Source organism: Acipenser ruthenus, chromosome 29, assembly GCF_902713425.1.
Source record: "Acipenser ruthenus chromosome 29, fAciRut3.2 maternal haplotype, whole genome shotgun sequence".
NCBI classification, from domain to species: Eukaryota; Metazoa; Chordata; class Actinopteri; order Acipenseriformes; family Acipenseridae; genus Acipenser; species Acipenser ruthenus.
Genome location: NC_081217.1, coordinates 2,314,629 through 2,324,336, shown reverse-complemented (window position 1 = coordinate 2,324,336; position 9,708 = coordinate 2,314,629).

Here is a 9,708-nt window from a genome sequence, read left to right as displayed (position 1 = left end):
CATTGCCTATAGAATGACATGTAGTCTTAGTATTAAATGTCATACTGCTGATTTCTGGTTTTGAAAGAGTGAAAGGATCTGTTTGCTTTATGCAGCAGACATATGGAATAACATTGCTGCTAGTGCCAATAACAATAGCAGCATTACCCAGACAAAGATTATAGGACCCAGGATTGTTTATCACCAGGATAATGCAGCCTTCTGCAAACAGAACGGCATTACTGATCACATATACAAACCATTCTTAGAAAAATAAGCTTCAGCTATTAATAAATGTGCAGTAAGGGGAACCAGAAAACAGGTTTTTGGAGGACAGTTTCTCGCTTTGAGAGCTGTGTGTCTGTATATCTACAAAACCTTTTACACAGGAACATACAAACGTATTTCTCTCTTGTATTATACAACTTCTCATCAAAAAGTTCCTTTTTAGTCTGATGAAGACCTAGCGGTCGAAATGTTGCTGTCTTGTTTTTTAAAGTTGAAACGATGAAATAAAATTCTGGACTTTGTCTGAGAGAGTGCAGGGATTAGTGACTGTAGGGGGAGATATCACAGGGACCTCTAGCGATAGGAGATGGAAATGTTAGTTCATTGGCCTCAAAGATTAGGAGCTTACTGATCTGAGTCCAGCTCAAGGTGCCCCACGAGTCCAAGTGGAGTCCCAGACTGAACCCATGACTCCAGAGTTTAAAAAATGGAACAAAAAATGTGTGTATTAAAAATGCTTTTATTGTGACCTCTGCAAGCTAATCTGCTCCATAAGGATCTTTCCATTTAAAGTAGATCGATGCCATTAAAGGACTCCTCTGGTTTCTGCAAAGTAGATGTTCCTGTGCTGGCCTGGAGGGAACCTGCAGCTGCTGTGGTCTGCAACAGTACGCACACCTGCTCTCCAGCAAACAAGACACACATCAAATAAACCTTTTGGGGAGTTTGCCTTTTGTTCTGTTTATAGCTGTGTGAACAACTGGAAAATCAATACAAACTATGGAAGACTGATCTGAAAAAACCCTATTGATGTACGAGTCTATATAAACGATAGTCCATAGATAATAGATAGAAAATATGTAAGTCACTAATAGGATCACCTGTTAAAATGAACAACTCTCATTTCAGTAATAATGCTTAGAAATCTAGCATTGCATTAGCCTTGCAAAATCACACAGGCTCTGTCATTAACCTCACTGGGGCTTCACACTGAAGATATTGACCTCTGGGTAACACAATGATTCACAGTTATCTACTGTACTGCATGTTCATTTTTTGCTTCTTTGATTTACGGTATCAAGGCAGGTACTTTTCATTTCTGATTAACCAGTCAACCAGCCAGTAGACAGTGTAAATTAAAAGCAGTCCTGGGCAATTTGCATGCCTCTCAGACCCCTCCCCCCCCTTTGTTGGCTTCAGATGGCGTCCCGGTTTCCACCTGATGAAAGGAGGAGACCATGCTGTCCTGCTCGTCCCTGCCCTAATCGCAGCAGTTCCTGTCTCTTTGTTCTCCTTTCGAGTGCTCCTGTCTGAGTGATTGCTATCATTTTCATACCGTGGTGTGGGACAATGGTTTGATGGCTCTCCACATGCCTCTTTCCTGTTGCTCTAGCGACGTCCTCCGTCATTTTCTCCTCTCCCTGCGCTCTCCACGGGCAGCCCGCTGTTCATCCAACAGCTTACCTTTAGTCGTGCGCCCTTGCAGATTGCAGATAAGTGTGCCCCCCACCCCACCCTGATAATTACGATGGATTTCCAGCAGTAAAAGCTCAAGCCACAGCTGCAATTAAATAAACAAGTAAAAAGGCTGGAAATTACAAATTGAATTTTCACCCTCCGTCTGTATCGACTCTGGCTCTGATGTCAGCTCCTTTATTCCATCGCACTTCAAAAGTACCTATAGTACTTTCTTTCATGTTTTCCATCTGTGTTGCGGTTATGGCTCAATGATTGAATGCATGGAAGCATACACCCTGTTAGAAATTCCTGCAATGAGATGTCTACTGCAGGTTTTTAAGCTCATCCACTCTGCAGATATTTCCTGGTGCTGTTGAAGTCTTTATGATCTTCTGTCGACTCTTAAGAGCCCCTTTTTTCTGTTAGAATTGGCAGCACTGTTTATCCACAGAGCTCCAGCAATCAGGACTGCCCTGTAACGATTCTGCATCTGGCCAGTCTAGAAGGTTCACTGCCATGGAATAAACTTTGCAGTGGGATTTGATTCAACAGTCTTCTTTTTAAAGCTTCACAAGTTTAAGATATGTATTTGGTGACATTAAACATATTTGATCAATACTGAGCAGTTTAATGCTCCCTGGACCAAGTCAAACAGATTCATAAGACTGAGTGTGAGTCCTGGGGAATGACCCTCAGATAAAAGCCCCTCTTTTTTAATTGACTGAACAAATAACAGTTGTCAGCCTTGGACAAATATGCATTCTCTCCAAGAGGAAAGGTCTTTGGTTCCCTCCAGGCTTCCTAAGCCTCTGCTCCTTAATGAAATTCCCATTTTATCAATGTGGGATGGAAAAAAAAGGTCATCCCTTTTGATCCGCGGAAATGTAACTGCAGGATTTTGTTAACCCTGTCTCCATTTTGTAACTCTTTCCCTCCTCACAGTTAAGCTGCCATACGGGCAAACCAGGAGATTGGAGTTGCTGCACTATGTTCAGGCCCAACGCCAGTATCCTCTCTGAAAAAAAATGGTGCCAATGACAATTTTGGAGAAAAGAGCTTTGAGAATTGACTGTAACTGTGGGCATAAAACTCCATAAAATCTCTTTGAAACCCAACATAACATGCAGATAATTGCTCATAACATTGCTTTGCAGTGTGTAGTTGTGAAATCTGTTGCTATAATGCTAGAAAGATGACAATATCCAATCTCAATAATTACTGCAAAAGTGTTAATAGCTACACGTAACCAGAAACGGCGAATTCTCAATGACAGTCCTATTCAGTGAGCACTAGACCTACTCAAGGATGGGTTCCGAATATAGTTTTTATTATATTGAATAACAACTTGTGTTATGTATTATTATTTGTATTTTTGTTTGCAGCGCGGGTAAAAGCGCTGCGTCTTTTATTATTATATTTAAAAACCCTGTGAGGATGCATGGCTGATCAGCTACTGATTATTTAACTAGCTGACAGTCATGCACCCTTACCAAACGCGTGCAGACTCTGGCCGAGGGATAATAAGATCATTAACTACTAGTTAATCCCTCGGCCAGAGTATATAAACCTGCAGCTCTCTGCACTCTGGGTTGGGTGTACAGAGGAGAGTACGGGGAATGGAGAGAGCGAGCAACATTCGAAAAACAATTGCTAAAACGTGCTGGATTATCCAGCACGACACTTACTTGTTTGTTTGTTTATTCGTTTGGCCCTCGTGCCCTTTTGTTTTGTGTTTTGTTAAATATTTTGTTTTGTTTGTTAATAAATACGCTGAGTGCCGCAGCATTCAGCTTCACTCGCCCATCCACTGTTTTGGTGTCAGTTACTTCCTGGTCCATGACGTCATCCACCTCACCACTGCGAGCCAGACTGCCACACAACTGCATACAACACTCTGAGGCGTGTGCACTATTGGATTCTAACTTGCTAATGCGCTGTACTACACTGCATATATTGTTCTTCCGATTGGAATTAATACTTTTCTGAGGGACGCTGCCCCAAGCAAGATCTGCAAGGATGAGAGCAGCAGCTCTGATGGATGAGTCAAGCTCTTGGGACTGTTTTAAAGCAATCAGTTTGTGTAAGTCTATCAAGGCTGATAATTGTTTACATATTCAGCTGAGAGGCTGTTCCCCTGCAGATGAGTCACTCAGCCCGAGTGAATCCAGCCCACACTCTGATATCACCGCACAGCCATGGGCGTGGACGTCACCCCAGCAATCGGCAGCGTGACTCAAGAAGAAAGAACCTGACATTCGTTTCTCTAATCAGGAAGAGCGTTCCGTGAGGTGGTGGTGACAGAAATCCTGGTATAATCTGAAATAATCTGGTAATACTGCCGTAGGACGTCTGAAGGAATTCCAAAGTTCAGATTCCTAAAGCTGTATTATTTATTCCACCCGCCCCAAAAAACATATTTATTTCCTTCTGATTTTTTTTCTAAGATTTGGAACCACTCCACTTTTGGGCATTAAAAAAGAAAAAGGCATTCAATTTATATTTTCGTGTTTAATAAATGCAGATTTTTAGATTCATAGAAAGGGCCCACTAAGGGAACCTTTTAAGTTAATTTACATGAAGTAATAAAAAATAGATGAAATCACGTTGTGCTTATGTGATTTTATTATAAGGCATTAATGAGTTCGGAAACATTTATTAGTAGACAGTGAAATAATTCTAATGTAGTACTCTGTGTATTAGACAGAGAAGGGACAAAGCAGAGGGACAGATACTGTGCGCTGGAGTGAGCAGACCGCGAGCAGACACCCACTGACGTCAGCTTCCATGGCTCGCTGCCCCTGTCTTGCCAGCTGCCAGTTGTGTGTGGCTCGCTTGGTGCGAGGGGGAGCCTGCTCGGTGGTGCGTGTGTGCTGCCCTGGGGCAGGTGTGTGAGTAAACACCCCCCCCACATGGGCAGGCATTCGAACGAGGCAAGCTGTGACTGCGCCTGCAGATATCTCTGCTTGAGAGAGAGAGAGAGAGACAGAGAGGGGGAGCAGGGGGGGAAGAACCACAGCCCCCACGAGTAACACGATTGCAAACACACACACACACACACACACACACACACACACAAACATGACCTCACACACACTCTCACACAGACCCTTCATGTTCAAACATAGAAACGCACACACTTATCAAACTGAGAACCTAACAGGTTATGCTCAAGCATTCGTTTTATCATAAATAAACCACAGAAGCTATTATATAAAAAAAAAAGATAAACAAAGCCACAGATATATTGTTAAGTGTGTGCATTAGAAAATATTTAATATTCCCTATGTTAAATTTTGAAGAAGGTGACAATTTTCTTAAAATCTCCAATTATCTTGGTATATAAATGCCACATGCCTCCACACCAGTGTTATTTCAGTTTTAACTTTTATTTAAGTTTCTACTTTAATTCTATTTTTTTCTTTCCCTCAATTTCAGTTGCAGTTTCAGTTTTGATACGGATGTTCTTAACCATTTCTATTTCAATCTTCGTTTTAATGATCATTTCTATTTCAATTTTCGTTTTGTGATAATTTCTGTTTCAGTTTCAGTTTTCACTCTAAACCAATCGTAGGCCCTGTACAGGTATTAAGTGAAGTGCTCCAAAATATTGTCCCTAGTTGTTAGTGCTGTTAGAAAGCAACAGTTTCTGATTCATCTTCAGAAACACTCTTTGTTCCAGAGATGTATCCATCCGATTCCTTCGTCCAGGTGATAGCTGTCCACACACAGAGAAAATCCTCTCTACAAATGCTTGGGGCTGCAAGAAAATCTTCAGCAACTGGTGCAAGCCTTGGATACACAATCTCCCTATTTTGCCAAAATTTCAAAGGAGTCTCAGTCTCACAGCATACTTTGCCTTGCTTCAGTTCGGAGATATATGTGGAAAGTTCAGTATGTGCACTTCCTGCATTGCCAGTGGTATTGCCAGATTTTGGAGTGAGTTCAGCCCCAATCTTGGAAGCCAAAAACTTGAACCTCTTTACACAGTTCCTTCAGCACTAGCACTGGTAGGGCATTGGGGGTTGACACTGGACTTTTGTTGTTGTGACACTGAAGGACTGCTGTAGTGTGCAGCATGCTGAAGGACACAAGACCTGGCTGCTTTCATGAGGCTTTCCACCTCTGTTGTGAAAAGTGCAAAGGCAACAGTTGGGTCCATCAGGCAAGCTGCTGCAGGTGTGGCATCAAAATCTGCTGCTTGAGGGTTCAGTAAACAAGCAAAGCGTTCACAAAGTGACTTCAGCATAATCTGATCAAGCGGGTTTGAGATGACTGATGACTGTAAGCGTGCTTCTAGATTCAATAGGCAGGGCACAACTTCAGACAGAGACTGGCTATCAGTCTGGAGCTAATCTGTATGTACTGCAAATGGTTCATACAATTTCACAAGTTGCTCCAGTTTGGACCAATCACTGGTGAGCAAGGTGTCAATGCCAAGCTCGTCAAGTCTCTTCATCATGTTCAGAGTACTATTCCAACGTGGCCACTGAAGATTTACGTACAGTATTCACCAGGCTTCTAGCTCTGCTAATTACATTTCCAGTACTGGGATGTTTGAAGGCATCCTTCAGAGTGAGCTGCAGGGTATGTGCCAGACATGGCATCCTTGTGTACTTAGACAGATCAGCATCTTGAAAAATTCACCTGTAAAAATACAGGTGAATTGAACACTGCTAAATTGAAAATCTACTTGGGAAGTAATTACAAAGCATTAAAAAAATACTATACAGTACATGTTGTTTTTTTGTCATAGTGACTTTAAAATATATATGTAGAACTCTAGAAATTATCAGCAATTTAACCTGCCCAAAAGGGCTTTAAGTCGACACTCAGTTTGTTAGAAACAAATATATAGATCGTAAAAGGGAACAAAACCATTTTCACCGTGCAAAAAACACGTTTGACACACCATTATTATTTATTTTTTTCGAAAACTGACGTTAACGATAATAACTTTGCTCCACACATTCAAAGACACAGGCCCATACATGCAGCTATACATCAGCCAAAAACACCTGAAATGAAACATTACATCCAGGAGATGGATAATCACTCCTTCAACAACCAAGGAAGATGAGACAAAACCAAAATTCACGACACTAGCTGGAGAAAAATAAAAACATAAAATGATAGTGACCCAGTTCTATATATTGTATCGAGGGATGATCGATGAACAGCAACCAATAAACTAAAAAGAAAAGGAAAAAGAACACAGATAAGAGAGGAACAAATGCTTTTTTTTTTAAAGAATTTTTGTTCTGGCTAATGCATATTATTACTGAAATTGCATCAAATTGGTTGCCATGGTTATCTTTTTAGCTTGGGGCGGCTGTGAGCAAGATGATTTTAGAAAAAGAGAGAGAGAGAGAGAGAGAGAGAGAGAGAGAACGAGCAAAGGGGAGAGATTTAAAGCTGCAAGGCTTTGACCTAATAATAGTAAAGTGGTGACTGTGGGCCATATTTCAAGATAGTTGCCATGGCCACAATAACTGCATGGCAAAAATGAGGACACAACTTGTCTTCAGGAAAACCAATACATATATATATATATATAGACACAGGAGAAAGAGAGTTAAAACCATAGCACCCCTACCGGCCCATGAATGCAAATGCACCCTCCTGTCCTGTCCTTTTGTGTGTGGGGAGGAATGCTGCTACTTCAAAGCAATTTCCTTTACATTATTTTAAAAAAATTAAAAAATAAAACTATCACTGGATGGGCAGGTGGTCTGTACAAATGAAGGAACTCTGATAATTTTAAATGCATTTCAAACCTAATAGTGAGGGGGAGCGCTTTGTGGCTAGAGTGGAAGCCAGAGTTCCCAGTTTGAGCAAGTCATGGACAGACTGGCTGCAAGTCTAGATGCCTGGGAAGCAGAATGGGAGCTATCAGGAGAGCGGGGAAGCCTGGCTCGCTTAGGAAAGGGTGAGGGGCAATGAGGTGCAGAGGTCTGTAGAAGGGGGAATCCTGGGGTGCAACTAGAGTAGCACAGCGCACAGCTTCCCAACTTAGCAGAATATTTCAGCCTTTCAGCTACCATCATCTTTGGCAGAGAGAAATGTTGGTGTCATGTTTGATTCTGCACTGGTCTGTAGCGTATGCTGGATATGATAGATCATCCTGCACAATGTATAGGTCTTTGATAATCATAGCCAGGCAGCAGCCAGTGCTGTCATCTGCTGACTATTAGATATCAATCTATGCTCTATTGAAAACTCCTGAGAAACAAGATAAAAAAAAGTCTGGAGTTTATTAGTAAAATAAGTGGATCAGGAATAGATTTAGTGGGAAAACAGGCAACAGGGTATTGCTGATTTCAATAGGCCAAAACACGTACACCACACACTGACATTGTGCTGAGCGCGGAATTGATTTTAAAGATTTGCTGATTACAGTACATATGAAGTCGTCAATGGCCATGGACCTTACATTTGTAATCTACTCTCTCATTGTTAGATACCCAGGACCAGTGACTTGGAATTACTTCAATTACAACTGCGGCAAAAAAGGAACAATATCCACTGATTTCTTTTTTGATATTACATTTGTAATTTATATATTTACTGCTACCGCAAAGTGTAAACTGCTGAAAAGTTGAAGCATTGTTTCAGTTCTGCTTTTGATGAAAGTTTCGTGGAGATGTTGTTATCAATAATATGTTCTTTGATTATGGGAACTAAAGCAAACTCTTAATGGGACTCTCTTTGTGTTTGTGGCAGATAGTATTCTTTGTGCTGAATTATGAATTGCCAATGAGCCCCACGCAGGCTCCTCTCACATCAGATAGCATTTTGTTCATTACACGCCTCATTAATTTAAATGCTAATTGATTTTTTATGTGACTTTTCCTCTACATCACATGCCTTTATCCGACTGGTCTTCCTGATTCATCTTACTTCCAGGAGGCGGAAATGTAGATACAGAAAAATGTTTTTATACATTTATTAAAATTGAGACTCAGGTCAACCCTACCACACAGAAAGATGATACACAAGAAAGAAAAAATACTTTCTCTCTCTCTCTCTCTCCCTTCCTGTCTGCCCCTTTCAATTTGGAGGCAATCCTGCTCACACTGATGATTAGAAACACACTCACACTCGCTGAATTTGCATTGAAGACTAAGAAGTGAAGAGGAAAATAGGGAGGAAATTCGAGTAGGCCTCAGAATTAGACTAGCTGCTGTTGCTAGGCAACGAAGGGCCTGCACTGCTGCTGATAACACTCTAGGCCGCCTTCTCCTGTCTGACTGCACCGAGTCAGAACAATGCCAAGTTAATGAAGCTTACCACCGCCCCGGAGCTCCGTTTGTGACAGCTCGCTGGGGCTGCATGAGCTGTGACAGCAACGCTGACACACTGACGAGCAGCCCCTGAAACTGCACGAGCAAACACTGCTTTTTATTTGAGTTTTCTTTCAACAGGGAATGCATGTTGTAGTCAGATGGGAAGTGACAGTGGCGTAGCGTATAACAGTGCCACAAAATGTCTTGACAACAAGGCGAAACAACCGTTGCAGAATATTAAACAGCAAAAAAAAACAACACAGTTGTTTATTTAGAACTACAATTGAAGCTGGTTAATCTGTAAACCATACAGTTAGCACTTCAAATGCAGACCTTCTGTGTGTAAAATATCACTGTCTTTGAGAAGTGACGATCCTGCGGTAAAACAATGGCCAGTGCATATATCCTGTGACCTCATTGCGTATTAGACTTCACTGTCTCATTGAGCAAACACAGACGCTGTACAGATAACAATAGATACTCTTTTTCGTCTTCTATTGACACGAGTCATATTCAATGGATCTTTAGCGTGGTCTGGGCACTCATACAGCATTAGCATAGGGCCGACACCTGGTGCTTTACATTCCAACACTTCAGAGAGACAAACGTTGCATTAAATGGGCTCCTATGCAGTGTTGGAGATGTTTCTCATAACACAAAAACAGCCCCTATTTAGGACTGAATCATCTGTGGTTTAAAATTAAGATCTCATCCATAACTATGAACTTAGTAAAATTAAATGGCAAACATTTGGACTACA